Source organism: Neodiprion pinetum, chromosome 4, assembly GCF_021155775.2.
Source record: "Neodiprion pinetum isolate iyNeoPine1 chromosome 4, iyNeoPine1.2, whole genome shotgun sequence".
Taxonomy (NCBI): Eukaryota; Metazoa; Arthropoda; class Insecta; order Hymenoptera; family Diprionidae; genus Neodiprion; species Neodiprion pinetum.
The window spans coordinates 26,787,130-26,804,698 of record NC_060235.2 but is presented as its reverse complement, the minus strand read 5'-3'; the positions used below and the strand labels follow the sequence as shown (position 1 = coordinate 26,804,698).

The following is a 17,569-nucleotide window of genomic DNA, read 5'->3' as shown; positions in this document are numbered from 1 at the left end:
TATGTTTAATATACCGGAGAGATGAAACACACCTGTATTTCATGTACAGAGGTTTTAACGACTACCCAACTTCCGGCTATGATAGTCGCTCATCGTTGTTGCAACACCGTCACTCTTTTTCTTTGCCCTCTCTCTCTCTCGTTCTCTCTAACTTCTTGCACGTCGTTTCATCCTCAGCCATTCGTATTAAGACGAATTGAAAACAGCGCACAATTTGTTCACAAACGATTTCGTATCAAATTTATAGCCTAGATCCCGAATTTTCGATCTTCTTTTTCTCCTACCTTCTTGGACACCCATATTTCAGAATACGCCAAGTTACTCATTCAATGTGTGTTTTACAAAGTTTCAAACACCGTCAACGTACAGTCGTTATATTTATAATTGTAAATATATTATTCTCAAGAATTTAGCGAAAGAGTTCAATTATTACGTGCATGTAAGTATTTAATGTGATTATTTTTTTCGGTAGCAAATTTTGTGTTTATTGCAACGTTAGAAATCTGGTCGTTCACGGTAGACTATATTTTTTCCATTAAACAAAGCTGTAAGATCATTTCATTGTTGCATCAACATCAAATTATCGCATTGGTTAGAAGAAAATGTAGAACCAGTGACCATGAATGAAAATGATAGTAATAACACGCACTAGATCTTCTGGTTGCGGTTATAAAACTCACTATAATTATGATAAAACTCGTTCGATAAAAAATGACAATAGTTACGGGCTACGTAGTAACCACAGCTTATCTCACACATATCTCTCCATGCAGAGGTTTGCAATTTGACATGTACTCTCACAATCAGTCTAAGAATGACCAAAAATAATCAATTTTCGATTAAACCGATTATTTTTTCCCAATTGGTTTTTGTTTTATACTCCAATTAACGACGTAATAAAATATCAATTTATGTAATCAAAGTATCAATCATTATAATTGTCTTACTTACCGAGTACCTATTTTATATAATTATTAAAAGATAAACGAATATTTTTACCAGAAATTTAAAAATACTTCAAAAAAGAAACTATAAACTATCAAAAAAAAAAACAAACTTTTCCACCGTTAAGACAAAGTACCGAAACCTACGAACTTTTGCTTTCAAATGCAACGTTTTAAAAAAATCTAAACTTTAACCGATTTGTTCGAGTTATGTTCGATTATTTTTAGCTTACGCATTCTGACGTAACCCGTAAAATACTTGGGTTGCAGATGAACAAATATAATGATGGCCCTGAAAAGCTATAACCTGACAGTTTGTCGAATGACCCATATATGTTACATACCCGTACCTGCTCATCCTTTATCACGTCGCTACCCGCGGTACGATTCGTGTCACATACCGGATGGCTTCGACCGGCAACCTTTTCGTTCGAATCATCTTTCCTTACTCTCCCGTTCTCACCGCGCGATGCTGTTGCAACAGCGAAGAAGAACTCGGAGGAGCGAAAACTGGTTCGGCCTTTCGGCTTTGTCCTCGTCTCCTCGCTCGCTCCACCATCTTTATAACGCTTTTATACCTTGCGTGCACCTCTATTTCTCGTCCAAACGCATCCCAGCATTCCGCCCCCCCCCCCCCCCCCCCCTCGCCCCGTTCGAATTTTATCGTTATAGTAGAATAACGCCTGCCACTTTTTGATAGGTTAGATATCGGGAAATTTCACGATGTTGAAGTAAGAAACGCTAACGTCACGACATATCGGGAAGAAATTCATTATTTTTCAATTTTAGAATGACTTTCGAGTAGTTGGCTTTTGAAAAATATCGGTGTGTTTGATTCGGTATAGTTTACTAAATTTCAGGCTATTCGAATGGTGCGATGTAAGGATTTTTCTTGAACATGCATCCTTACAGTAACGTTACTAACTTTGATCGCATGAAATTTCCAGCATCGTCTATTCACTAACGCAGATGAAATTCACAGAAAAATATAAATTTTTTTTCATTTCACTTCGTCAATCCAGAGTAATTGGATTTAAATATTTACAATTCAGTAATTAGATTTTACCACACAACTGTTGTAAATTCTAGGTATTGTAAAATTTTACTCCTGGCAGAATATAAGTAGGTATGTACCATTCTTCTCTTTTTCACGTGATAAAACCTCAAATATACTGATAATTCGGCACACTCGAGCAACAACCTGCAGGACTTTCTGTCATCAATAATGAAATAAAATAGAAATAAATTCTAAGAAGTTTTTCTTTAGCCAAAGATCGATGTCTCTTGAACCGTTATACCCGTAAGCTACATGGATCTCTTTAAAAATATGAAAATAGAAACTACTGGAATTACAAAAAAGAGCTTAGATTTCGATGCTTTATTTCAAATCACTTTAAAATTAGGTTTACTCATTATATTCTCAAGGCTATATTCTCTCAAGTCAGAGTACGAGATTGTTTTTTTTTTTTTTCAACAGTCAATCTAATATTGCCATTCGCTGATCGTGACCCAACATCAATGCAATATAGTGAAATTGAATATTCAACCGTGCCAAGTTGATAAAAGAAAAATGTTTCAACGAGAGTATAAAAAATCGTCTTCCGAATGAAACGAGTAAAATCGTACGAATCGACCGAATTCTCAACAACTTCGAAGCTATTTAAAATGTAAAATTGAAATCAAAACTTTTCCTTCAAATTTCAGTATTTTCTTTACCAAAAACAGATCATCGTTGCTAACGAATACAATAAAAATTCCATAAAAACCCAATAGTAAATACGATCGGCGATCACTGTCTCGTAATAAAAAAAATCCGAAAAAAGTATTTTCTTCTCAACTTCCGCTAACGTAAAATAAATTCCTCAAGTAGTATTTTTCTCACAGTGTGTATAACATCCCATTTACTTATACATAGCTTATATTGTATTAATAGCAGGACGATTACGAAGTCAAGACCATGCAGTAATTGCCCCCCCCCCCCCCCCGCCCTCCGCCGCCCCCTCCGTATATTTATATCGGCCATTAATTTTCTTCGCGTTTCAGGCAATCACCGCGGTATTACTACCAGTTTACGTAAGGCACGATCAGCGTTACTCAGGTAGGTACCCACTTTTTGCCAGCGTACCTACCTGCCTACCTGCGGCGGAGACAGACACGCAATCAAGTTGTGTGTGTGAGTGTGTAAACGCTGCTGCTGCTGCAGTGTTTATGTGTGAAAGAGAGAAAGAAACAGAGAGGTAAGGGCCGAGGGCCGAGGGGTGGGGGGGTGGGGGGTTGAATTTTTGCGGCATCGTCGTCCGAAACGCTAGCGACCCCGGCTACGAGGATGGCAGATGGCCGAAGCCAGGATTGATTCTTAAGGCCATGTCCCCTCCGCCCCCGTTGACCCCCCGCCCCCTTCCATCGCGGCCCTGGGCGAACGGCATCGCGCACCCTTCCCACCGCCGAATCGATTCTGTACGTACGCCGCTCGGGCGAAACTTTTTTAAACAACCAACCACCAACCAACCAACCAACCAACCAGCCAACCTACCTACCTATCCGGAGCTCGGGACTTTTTTCGGAATCTTTCCGGGCGACGAGGCTTCTCTATATATACTATATATTCATTCACGCAGTTCCGTATCTGCACGTACAGTTCGAGCTTTTCAGAGTGGGCCCAATTTTCCCTGAATAAGTTAAAAACGCTGAGTTTTACCCGACGTAAAAAAAAAAAAAAAAAGAAAAAAAAAGAAATAAAGAAGAAAGAAAGAAAGAGAACATTTTTTTCATCTTTTAATATTGTTTTTTTAAGAAAAGTGAAAAGCGTATACATTTAAAATTATATGTGATTATTCCATACTGAGAAACCGTAAGAATGACCGATTGATCTTCGAATAATATGCTATAGTAACTATTATCTTAAAGTAATAAACATGAGCTTGAACTCGTTCGTAGTGTATCATGAACACTTACTGGGCGAAAACTGTACTAGCGCACTTGCAGAAAACAAAAATTGTTTATAGTGTGGTTTGATTTGAACATTAAAATATTGATTAAAGTTAATAAAATGACCAAACGGGTTACCTCACTAATTCCATGTTCAATGACGTTAAACAAAAATGCAATGATTAAAGCGTCACAAACATGTACAACGAATTAAACTCAATTTTATCCGGGTTGGTTCGGAAACCTGGGTTTAAAAGACGAAAAAAAAAAAACGGATTTTCAGCTTACAAGTGTCATGTGTATAATCGCTGTTTGTAACACAATTCGTGTAACGTATAATAGAATACAATGTGGAAGCGCTAGGATATGGATGGAATGGCTTGCAAACTATCAACGACATGATAGAAATATTTCTCGTTTACTGTCAGGTTGAAGCTCGTTACGTCGTTATAACGATGCGATTCTCTTTTACGACAAACTTGTTACGTACTTCGCGACTTCGTCATTGTTTGATATTCGATAAATCGTAATACGGCATTAACAAACTGACGTTATGCAAATTTAAGTTCCTTATTTATTCTAAAGAGTTATAGAATATACTAGTGATTTTTATTTCAACGTGTTTCCTTCATATTTTAACGTTATCAATTGTTTCTATGCCATTCTATAGTTAAATTTTCTAGTCTATCACATGAAACCTTTATTAAAGAAAGTCAGACTCGAAAACTTGTTCATTAAAACGAATGAAAATTAATTTAAACTAAATACAAGCGCGGACCTTTAATCCTTCAGTCGTTTCTATAGTAAATTGATTACATTCAGACTGATCGTTGTTGTTGTTGTTGTTGTTTCGGTTGGTTCTTTTTCTTTTTTCTTTTTTTGACGAGCAACCACGAAGCATCGGTTTCATAACAATTTCAATATGCCAAAATATTTCTAATACACTTGTGGGAAATGATATTTATGACTATTTGATTTCGTTGGATGACGGTCAGGATTTAAACAATGCTAATTAAACGCCTAACTTTATTTTTCTATACGACGTTTCGGCAAGCCCTGCCTACCATCATCAGGTTTCTTTAAATTAATATACAAAAAATTACAGATTTTTACATGAATTACATTGCGAGTGTCAACTTCCATTTACTAAGCTAACTGTTCTCTTAATATTTAAATTAACAACAAACTTTGAATGTCATCCGCCTGTTAACAGATTTGTTGGTGGATTAGCCTAATTGTTTTCATAACAGTTTATGCCAATTTATAAAGACAATTTTAAATGATGTCAGAATAGAGGTGGCCCAGGTTTTGAATGTCAGTTCTTCTGTTGACAGTATTGTTTTTGGATATGTGTATCATTTCTGTGATAAGCCTCTTATGCCAGTTAGTTTTTTGTCAGTTATTTTTGCATTTTCAAAGTCAAAACTGTGGCCTTCAACCAATGAATGCTCAGCCAGAGCAAATCTATCAGGATCACGCGTTTTGAGATCGTACTTATGATTTGCCATTCTTTTTTTGAAATGCTGTGAGGATTGACCAGATGTGACGTTTGCCACAATCTTTACATTCGATTTCGCATACAATGTTACTTTGTTCTAGTATGTCTATTTTCGACTTTAAAGATGTAAATATATTATTCAAAGTGTTAATAATTTTATACGATACATTAATGCTCTCTTTCGATAGTATCTTTTTAATGTTTTGTGATAGGCCATCGATGAAAGGAATTGATCCAAATGATGTTTGCGAGTTTCGACTATCCTTAACTACACGTAACGTATTCTCTCAGGTTACTAATTATTATAAAATATTTTTTTTTTGTTTAATAGTCCGACGATTTCATTCGGACCCTTGTCGGCATTTTTTTTTTTTTTACGCGTAAAGGAGGGTGGTGCAGTAAAAATATTCCGCCGTTTTTAACCAAAATATATTTTATCGGAAGCCGAATTCCTTCCCACAAGGTCAAGTACCTTCCGGAATGAACAAGTTTGTCTGCATATGCAATAACGTAGTTGCTTTTTCAACAAAGGATTTCAGTTTAAGAAATCTTTCAAAATTACGATGCACTTGTATATAACGGTATACGTTTAACTCCGTTTCTAAATCAAATCCTAAGATATTTCAAGCACATTACGATATAAAAATCCTGACATTTTGTTTTTGGATGCGATACGGCAATTAAATTTTCTCATCTCAATAAAAATCTTCGCGATGATATGCCGGATTTCAACGACAATTTAGTAGCGCGAAAATTATGACGACTTGTATAAATTTCGGCAACTTTTTCAACATCCAAAAAATCATCGATCAACACAAACAAAGCTATCGCATAATTCCTCCGATTTGCTTACCGTGCGATCAGCAAAGTCGTAAAATAATCGAGACGTACTATGGGTGTTGTTAATCACCGGCGTAATTTAGGATCTCAGAAAATCACGTATCCGAAGTTTTGATGACAAATTCATGATTGTCATTGATATTCTGACAATGAGTTTCGATACTTGGAGTCCTTGGCCAGTCATTAAAACCTTAGTAATCATAAAATGTTGAAAATCGGCTAAATGACGCATTCCTTCGTCACCGAAACTCGTTGTCATTGTCACGCAGAATGTAATTTCTAGTTGCGGCTACCAAACAGTCCTCAACCTCTTTCATTTCTAATCAAAAACGAATACGACCGTATGGTAATGGTTAAAAAACGAAAATAAGTTTTGTAGGTATGTGTAACCAGGAAATAATCCAGTATGTCTAACTATTATTTTAGGTATGGTCAATCGTACTATATTTTCGTATAATTATTGCGATAATTAGATATTCATCGTTGCAAGAATGAATCCGTGTTAACCAAGAGGACTGATTTAACGTTGCAATAACTATAAAATGTAGCGTCGACGAGTATAATCACACTTAATGGTTACTTCAATCCTATTTCCTTATAATTCCAACAATATATCTCGATACCGTTATCATCCAAACGACGCCCATTTCACTAAAATATTCTAACAACATACAAGGTTTGACATTTTTCTCATCCTCGGTGCGACGACGGTTCGAGTTTTAGATCAAGCACGATATATCGCAAAACTTGATATGCCCATACTCTCGAATCTTTCCACAGACCGCAATCGCGACGAGAAATGACCATAAGACAACCGTGAGCAGGTACAATTAATATCCTACAGCCTGCGAAGTCCTTCGCCAGGATCGTTTACCAAAGAACCGAATATTCGTCTAATTTTTCTTGTATCCGATTCGCTTCCATGCCGTCCCTTTCACAAAATACCCATCACTTTTTGTCCTAGTTGCAGTGAGTCAGGTAGACACCCGGGGTCCGACAAAAGTTCGGTTGTGGGTCGCGCGACTCGAGCAAGAGCTGTGCTGGCTGGCTTCTCTCTCGAGTATTGAACGAGCTTGAGCCGCACCAGGCAAGCAGGCCGGCAGGCAGAGGTGCGAGAGAAGCAGGACGGCAACGCTGAGCGGGATGGTCGAGGGGGGAGGGAAACGAAATAGGAAAAGAAAAAGAGAGGAGAGGAGAGGAGAGGAAGAGGAGGAACGAGAGAGGCCAGAGGAAAGAGACCACCTCCCTCTCCTCCCCTTCGCCCTGTCGTCCGCCATGCAGCACGTCGGTAAGGTCCTCCTCCTCCTCCTCCTCTACTACTACTACTACTAGTACTTCTTCTTCTTCGTCTTCTTCTTCTTCTTCTCTGAACGCGGGCTCGCGATGCTATATAAAGGTGTGTATATAAACGTGTGTGCGCGCCTGTATGAAGGCAAGCATCCCTCTTCTGCCAGCCTCCCCTCTCAGCCCCCGAAGATCGCGTCGTTCTCATCTCCTCCGCCATCACCCGGGCAGAAGCAGCAGCAGCAGCCCTCGTTCTGCTCCGTTCGCAGCGAAGCTTCGTACCGTGGTGGAGAAATTACTTGGCCGAACGAACGTACGAACGAAGGAACAAACAAACGGTATATACGAAACATCAGCTTCGAGTGTACAGAGGCGGCCAGGCTGGTCGACTACTGCCTTGCCTGCCGTCTGGGCTTGGACATGCAGCCGTGAATGCCACGGTACACGTAGAATTGACAAGAAGATGCGACGAATCTACGCGATTAATCGCAACGGTGTATTTTTTTACCGATAAATACATCTGGGTGGTTCTTAATATGGTCATTGCGGTACTTCGTTACTCTTATGGGCTGAAATGTCTCTAAATAGCTGATATAACGCGTTACCGAAACCCTAAGCTCGTGTGATTATGCTCCACGTTCAGTCCCAAGGTCTTCAAATTTTTTCCCCATTCCAATGATGTAGGATTTTTGGTAGTTGGCAGTTATTTTCCCCTTATATATTTTGTTGCATCGAAAAGTTTGAAACTTGGTAATATCTAACATGTTAAAAAATCAAAGCTGTTTTGGTAAATGGATTGAACCCGAAATGCCAAAAAACTTAGATATGTTATTCAAAGGAAAAAATCGAAAGGGTTTGAAACAGAACTCATCTGACTCTCAAATATGAGAAGCTAGAGTTTCCTTTTATTTTCTATGATTTATTCTGAGATATACTTCAGCCCATGGTAACGCAACGATATTCGATAATGACCACATTTAACGCTAGAACAGTAACAAGGGTTGAAAAATATATTCCACGCGAATTTTTTACGCCACGTGATTCTTTATTAAAAGAAAAACGAAGAAAATGAGACCCTACAGGACCCTTAATAATATGATGTACCCGAGAGATGGAATTTACAAGATCGGGGCGTTTTACACCCCCCCCCCCCCCCCCCCCCCCTCCGCCACTCATGTTGCCGGAATGGATAGAAAAAAAAAGTAACGTTACCGTTCTAGGGTTAAGCACTACCACCTTCAGGTAGGGTGCTAATCCAGAATCATTCTTCTCGTAGGTTCGGATTACACAACACTGAAGCTCGTACCGACTACAAAGTCTAAGCGGCCACGCGGACTAATGCCTGTTAGAAAATCACGAGCATCGAAATCTACATTATTTTACAAAAGAAGCTTAGCGTCTCCGGCAGCTAGCTTCAGCTTTACCACCGGACTTGACGTTGGCGCATTTTATATCTGTACTTGTAGACTTGGTCTCTGGAATGGCTGTTGTCGGGTTCTTAATTTCTTTCGAGTTATGATATCCACGGATTCGAATCGAGCTATGCCCGAAAGATACAAGTACGCGGAACAATCCCTCGTGAGAACTTTTTCGAATTACTCCACTACTCTGCGCGATTCGCGGGTTCAAAGAAGCTTGACATCGCTCTGATAGTCCAACTAAAAGTGTATGTTCGTATGATTCATAAGCGGATACTTTGAGTGATGAGCAGTTTTTAGAATTTGTTTTTCATCTGGAATGGATTGGGTTCTGTAACAATGACTTTTTATATACTCTAAACGTTGCGTATTGTACTTCAATGCACTTCTACCCCGCGTTTGCAAATTCGAGAGAGCCACCGTTCCACGTGAACATACTTTTACCTAACGTTTGACCTCGACGTCAAAGTCAAGATATATGAAATAAAACATCGGAACTAAAATTAATTTAAATAATCCAAGAGCATGACTGAAATCAGCAATTGTCGGTACAGTGATTACACGAACTTCAGCTATGCGTGGGACTGAAATGGAACCGATAAAAGATTCGACTGTTATTTGAGTAATAATCGAACTTGTCCTAGCTACCTTTTTTGAAATATTACATGATAAATTAGAAACCCGATACGTCTGCAGTTGTAGTTTGTTATTATACGTCAGATGGAATTTTTTTTCTCAAACCAAGGGAATTAAAAATTGTCTCGGGAGATAATATTCAAACACTACTGCATCGAGGTACTCGTACATAACTTGACTATAATGTTTTTATATTCCACGTCCAAGACGTCGTTATTTACCTCAGTCAGAGTACATGTAAATAATTACTTATCTGATTCAAGAAAATTTTTGCTCCAACGACGAACAAAAAATGAAATATTACACCATAGTTCTTTTTTCGGCTCTCGTCGTTCTGTTCCCGTTTAATTTACGCGCAACAAAGTAGCAAACGAGAGAGAAAGGTGTCAATAAATTGACCGAAACAAAGTTCTTTGATTTCTCCCGGGCCAAAAATTTGGCCTGTCCCGATCCTTTTCGACAAGCTCTGAAAAATGATGAATAAAAATAATCGCCATCAAATTGAATAGAAAAAAAAAGATCTATAAGGGTGCCGCCGATTCCGTAGATCACGCGCACGTAACATTATATACCGAAGATCTTTTTGAAACGAATGACCGCGATAAAAGCGGAATATCCACGACCGGAACAGTGGCATAATTTAACTCCCTGAGCAGTTTTCAGTGATTCTTCTTTGAACCCGTACGTATCTAGGTTTATAAAATAAACTCCGAGCATCATGCACCAAGGGCAACGCCGTAAACCCAACTGCAAAATGCCGATGCTCGCGGGATTTTATTACACATATTATATCCGTATTTGTAAGTACGGAGTAGCATATAACCTCCCGTGCCAGTGTTGTGTAAGTATGTACCTATTGCCAGTGCAGGCAGGTTATTTCGAGCATCCGGATTCTCTTTTCTCGCGTTCCCGCATGCCACACCATGTTTTTCACGAACGAAGCGTGTTCGCAGTGTAAGTGTACATCGAACTTTGGCACAACCTGTAGGTACTCGGTAGTTGAGGATTATAACGATTGTATGAAGCAGAAGTTACTTAACGCTCGTTAAACTCTGAATTATCTTAAACTAACGATAAGAAGCTTTTCGTCAATCGCGCATAACTGTCGAATTCCGACGTGCCAAGGTAGATGAGAAACACGGTTTATCTCGTTTTCACAAAATTGATGCTTCGTACGAGAAGACCACGACATGTGCAATTGCAAAAAGAAAGACGTCAAGATTTTAGGCCGGAAAGTAGGCATAGTACGGCACACATGTCGGGTCGCTTAACGTATGCAAATATTCGTTTCAAGTACGTCAAAGATATTTACTCGAAGTACGATAAGACGGCCGGTGACCCTACACGCCTGGCCTCGTTATACTCCCCTCGCATCGCTTGTCCGACTACGTGAATTATTCTCGCCATGCCGTGCTGTATCATACGTGCTGACGAAGGTTCTGCGGTTCGTGCCCACCAACCACGCCGTGGACAATAAAACTTATCGCGTATGCAGGGTTAGGTATCATCGTCGTAACATCGCGATATCTGTAGCCGAGTTCAGGATGGGAATACTGCCGTAGTTGGGGTTGGTTATTGGCAAAATTCATGCTCATCGGACTGTTGGAAGTAATCCCTTGGCAGCGGTTTACGGAAATTGGTTGATCAAATAGTAGAACGGTGTAGAGAATCAGAAGAAGAATTAAACGAGATTACATTATGTAGGATAGTAACAAGTATGATATAATAAGTGAAGAAAGAAAATCCGACGAAGCGTTCAACGATCGAGTTGGTTTCGACATCTCAGTGCTGCACCAATTAGCCAATCGATTATGCAACTCCTCGTCATACACGTTGTGTGTCAAACGCGGTACACTACGCGTATTCCACGTTACGAACGTTCTTCGGCTTTGGGGCCTTGCAGGCTTGGGACTTGTCTCATCAAACCTTGAGGCTCAAGGGTTCTTGGCTTGCAGATGGCGCCGAGGATTACAGGGCTGTATACGAACGGTTAACGGCGAGTGGAAGGAAACGAAAGAAAATACAGAAGGAAAAGATTATGTACGTATTGTATACGCATGTATATATATATACATACATGTTGTACGTATATACCAAAAAGAGGAAGCGAACCGACGAGAGAACCAAGCCTTTCCTTCAGTCTGCGCTTCGCGTGCTTACAACTGTTGATGTATGAAGGAAATGTAGATTTACACACGAACGACCGACCAACCCCCCCACCCCGAGCTACGACAACCTACAACTAGCTTTTTTATTTCGAGTAACGAATCTGATCAATAATTTTATCAGCTGACAAAAAGTCTTTTTATCTTCCTTCGGACATAATTGAATTGTTTACCTAAACATTTAGTCTTTTCCTAACCATTTCTCGCAGCGAATCAAAGTGAATTACTTTTTCATTCAATCGCAAAATTTTCCTACGAAAAGGTAATCGATCATTATCTACAAAAACATTTTTTTTTCGTTATTTCAAGAATGACGAGAGCGATTTTATTGGTCTTATGAAACTTTTCATTGTGTCGATTAGACATTTTTCTGAATATAAATTCCATTTTTTAGAAGTCTTATCTTTTAACAACATTTGTTGAATGTTTATTCGAGCCAGTTTAATATTATTATTGTTATCACAACTCCTTGCAAATGTTCGTAGATTTCGGATACATGATATTTTATTGTCAGTTCACGATATTGTACCTCCGTAATTTATTCTCACAATTGTTCGTCGATGAACGAGCACGTGATGCGAAACGACGAAATGATTCGATCGAATTCGGTATATACCGGAGGAGATATTAATTATCACGCAAAGATAAGAACAAAATAACATTTCCCGCGGCGTGTTAATGTGACAGTGTATTAAATGAATGCTAATCTCGCATAATGTCGAAAAAAATATCCATGTGTATAAAATGTGCATGCATGGAAAACTGCAGTATAACGTATAGGCACAAAATGTTACGTACAACGACGAGACTGATGTATTGCAAATAAAAATTCATTTTATAATGCAAAGTTACAAGCGTACCGTCATATTTTTAAATTCAATCATCGTCGTAAGTCTCCTGCTTTTTCTAGACCTACTTTTCTTGTGAAATCTTGTGAAATTTATGCAAGTTACAAGCTATTCAAGTCCAACTAGTTTATCGATATCCAGTAGCTACGTTTTCTCGAAATCGGATTGAGCCCGACGTTTTACAATATAAATTGGTTTTCCTCCGACGCGCGAACAACTGATATTTACTTTAATATGTATCCACTCTTTTGGTCGAGAAATGTGCAAGTAATTTTCTTCAACTTAAATTCGTATATGCGGAAGCATTACAGATTACAAGAATTTTCCTATAGTTCTCAAAAAAGTTCCAAACAGATTCCTGCAAAATTTACAGATCAACAGTTGGTACGTGAACATTATCGCCGAAGGTTGCCATTAAGGTGGCGAATATTGGATTGCATGTAAACGATTTTCTTGTGTGGAATAAGTGCATCGCTGTAAGCTTAAAATTAATCTTACAGGCGTAAAAGTGATTTGCAGAGTCGTTCAGAAATTTTTTTTACATCCATATTGTCCCTGGAACGCGAGTTTAACAAACAACTGTCGTGAAAATAAATCTGGCTAAGGCAAATAACGCGCTTCTTAAATCACGAAACAGCCAACATCACGTTTAGAAACGAGTGAGCGTCTCGTGCCAGGCGAGACTTTACTTGAGTGTGCATACGCACTAGACGGAGCCGTGTTTTTGCAATAAGATTTCAAGTTTCGAGTGACAACATTAGCGCAAAAGATCGAACATAAAATATCGCTAATGCTCGATCAATCGTTGATTAAAAACTACTTTACCCCTGGATTATTGCTGTAATTTACTTTCGATGATCTGTTAGACATGCATTTCGGTACGGTATGAACCATGTGTCATTGTTGACTTCTTTGTTTCTTTCTTCCACGAGTCAGCGAGCTCTGACCATCGCAGAGCAACGTTACACAGAGGCAGAATAATTGACGGAATATACACGCAAATACAATTTTATGCAAACAACGTTGTGTCTGGCCGCATAATGCGGCTTGGCTTGGTCGATTGTATTTATAAGTGAACGGATAATTTCGTTTGCACATACTCGCAATGGTACGAGGCTCTTTACTGTCGTCAAACGTATCGTTTGTATGTACATAACTCGATGATGCTCGCAGTATGCATACGTATAATAATGTACCTAACCCCGTATAAGTCATACTGTACAGACGCATCGCATATTACAGCACACTTCTGTCACTCTCTATCTCTCTCTATCCATCTTTCTCTTTCGCTCTCCCCCCTTCCTCTCTCTCTCTCTGTCTCTCCTGTTCTCTTGTCAGGCATTGAAGCATTCAGCCTGCATCGACGAGAAAATAATTTAAACGACATTTCGAAAAGCGTAATCTGAACGAAATTGCGATCAGGTTCTGCATGCGAAAAAAATCTCACGTGGCGTGTACCGATGATGCCACCGCACGTAAAAGAGTATTCTTTGATATTCACTGTTTTTTTATACGTGTCAAAGTAAAAGAATAAAATTTGTAACAAGTTGAATTGGTCGAATAAAAATATATAACAAATTTTCATATCGTTAGTTTTTACTAATAATTCAAATTCCTAATTTGATTGTCGACGAGACGTTTATAAAAAAAAGAACTGGTTCGAAATAAAATTATACGTATATATTTTATTATTATAATTTTGTTAAAGTAAAGTATATAGTTTATTTATAAAAGTCTAAAAATTCGTTACGCTTCTGTACACAAAATTATTTGAATAACCGAACGATTGAAAAGGGAAATCTATTTCAGACGCTTCTCGTGGATAATCTATTTACTAACGAAATAAACTGTAACACATTAAATCCAGACAAGTGAGATATGTAGTCGATTCTCACTTGTTATTTAGTCATTTTCTACTTGCTCACTATCCGGAGATCTGTAGATATAGAACAAAAAAAAAAAAAAACAATATTCTTAACTTGTAAAAAAAAAATTATCACATATCTAAGATTAGAATTAACCGGCGCAAACGTGAAGCTGAAGCTAGCGGCTAGAGTTGGCAGTCAGATGTGTTAAACTTTTCGGAAATAGAAAAATGCAGTGCAGTTTTATCCTCATAATTCTACAATAGTGTTGGGGGTTCAAGGTGTTTAACAAAATTTTGATTTTCGGATTTCACTACCTTATTTCATTGAACATTACAACGTTTGGCTGCTAGTTTCAGCCTCGTCACAAGAGCATAAATTTGCAATGCAAATAACAAAGAACGCGAATGAAAATTCGATTAATGAGGAGTATCGTGTACGTTCAATTGCCAAAAGGCCAGTAGCTTCGCAAACTCCGTTTTAGAATATTCCCCAACTGTTCTTTTCTTTTTTGTAAATCATTCAAAACAAAGTCTTATAAATTCGACTCAAGGTGAACGGGATATTGTATTGCTAAAATTTAACCCGCGTTACGCATCAATAGTTGAACTCTTGTATTATCCTATAATATACATATATTTCAATACGGTGAAACTTTCTTTTGCACCTTCATTCGTTCGTTTTCAACCGTCATTATTATTTTCGGAATAAGATCGGATAATTCATCGTGCGAGAAAATAATATCAGCGATACCGGTTCAGCCTCTCGGGGACTGGTTTAATGTCTGCGCAACGGTCGAAATGGACGATCCCGACGACTTTCGCTGCGGGCGATGCGATGGGGTCGCAGGAAGCTCACGGAGCTGTGGAATGGAATGGCTGGGACTTACGGCCCGACAACGCAACATGTGCATCGCCTGCATGAGAATGCCCCGGCTTCCTTGCCTGCATCTCAGCTTTGCAGCCGGCGGCGGGCCGCGTGAATAAATATCAAGCCAAGCATCTTACCTACCTTTGCGTTCGAAGAGAGGAGGATGTCGGGTAGCGCTGGCGTCTTTTGTCCGCTGGATGATGATACGGTCTTGCTTGTTCGAAGAGAGTAAAGTTTCTATGGTGCGGCGACGATGACGATGACGATGACGATGACGATGACGATGACGACGATGACGGTGATGGCGACGTTTTACGATCTAGGATGCACCGTTGGCCCCGTTATTCAATATTATTCAATTGAGCCTTGCCCACGCATCTGCTATACGGTGCGTTATTATTTCACGGGTTATTTATAACGAAGGAGCGCGACTCGACGATCACTTTTTGTATATTTAATCTTACCGCCGATACCGCAACACTTTTCCTTACATTGCGACACTCGTTAGTTCACCCGATTTTCTTTTTACTTTGTTTGCTACACTCTATTGTCGTTCACGATATTTGCGACACGTATGGATGCTTCGGCTCGGCTCGCTTCACTCGATCGATCAATTGCAACGCTAACGCGACGAGGTAAACAAACAATTGACTATCGCCCGATGATGGCGGTGGACTCCAGACGCGTTAATAAACCGTTTTTGCTCGAATCTTGCCGATATTTAGTCCCATTTTAACGATATGTACCGGTAAAATAATCCCTCGCGTTACTCGGCGCTTGTCCTTTGTTGATAAATAACTTGCCGGTAAAAATTTAGTAACAACATTGCGCCCTCCCGTACGTACAGTATAACATAGAATTACGACGATGTAGTGAAAAGTAAACAGAAAACAAAGGAACGAGTAGCAAAAAAAAAAAAAAAAGAAAAGATTTATAACATGTGCTGCTCGCGTAATCGATAATAATTAATTCCGTTTAAATAATTTGTTCGTTGCAATATCACGCAAGGTTTCCATGAGAAATAAAAACGAGAAACACTTCAATTTCCTGGTATAAATGAAATCGACGCATAATAAATAAGCCTACGAAACGAACGCGCACGAAATAAGTTGGCGGTGATTCATTCACATAACTCGATGCAGCATAGAAACACTGTTATTGGCACAAAATCACTCCGTAATAATCACAAATGCATCGGCGTTACCCGCGTTGTTTGCTAACGCTTCACTGATTCGATTGCTGCTACAGTTTATTTATATCAATATCTTTCCTTCCTCGGTACGATACGAAATTCGTCGACTTGCCCGCTCGCAAACCCTCGGCAACTGTCCGCACGTTTCGAGAGCTTCTGAGGGAATGACGGAACGAGCTCGTGGCGCTCGTAGCGTTTTCGCCGCGAACTATCGCTCACCTCACGGACCGATCCCCTCCCCCCCCTGCCTTTCATTCTTCGTTTCACCGCTCGACGCAGTGTCGGGCCAAGGTGCGACTCGCAGAGTGCAACGTCCGCCGAATTGTCTTATTCGCCTTTTTTCCCTAATTTCATATGCAGAAAACCGCAACCGGACTTCGATGCAGGCTGTTTTCGGGAATTTTTACTATTATTCGTTAAAATTTTTGCACATCTTCCGTAGTCATTATCGTATACGGAACGTGTACGCTACAACTTGCGGTAGTAACATTGATCACGAGCCTGTTTAACTTATGCTTGTTTGAATTAGATTACAGGTATTTTCTGTCGACTGAATTAATTTCGTTATTAGGCGAATAATTGGATATTATGAAAATATATATGTCAGACACGAGTGTCGTCGAACAAGACGAAGTCTTGTTTTATGAAATAATTGTGCATCGACGATACAACATCGAGTTACGATTAAACGATGCTCAAGTGTAATGGAATTTGTTGAAATACAAATTATTCTGTTCGATTAGAGGCGAGGGGCGTTCATGCTACTTATTTTGTGCTCTGCATAGTTTCTTATTTTTCTAATGTAGAGGTTTGGACATACGGAATATTCAAAATACTACATACAAACTGCCGAACGGGTTGATTGACTAGAGAACAAATGTCGCAAGTGTAATAGATAGTAAAAACTTGGATGTGAATAATTAGTAATTTGCTTTAAATAATGTTTCATGCAAGTACATGCAGTTTCTACTGAAGTATTCGAATCGGCATTTATGACGCATACACCGTTGAATAAACACCAAGCTATCAAAATCTCTAATCGTAATCTGTGGGCATAACTGAGAACATCGTAATATATGCC

The 17,569-nt window shown here is 39.1% G+C and overlaps 1 protein-coding gene across 2 annotated transcripts in view; it reads right to left on the bottom strand.

Moving 5' to 3' along the window:
- Positions 1-16,631, bottom strand: part of LOC124215960 (bromodomain adjacent to zinc finger domain protein 2B) — a 116,452-nt gene extending 99,821 nt beyond the window's left edge. For both annotated transcript variants that reach the window (XM_069135663.1, XM_046619933.2), the window contains exon 1: positions 15,438-16,631. The gene's annotated coding sequence lies outside the window, so the exon portion shown is untranslated. The remainder of the gene's footprint in view (positions 1-15,437) is intronic.
- Between the last annotated feature and the right edge of the window lie 938 nt (positions 16,632-17,569).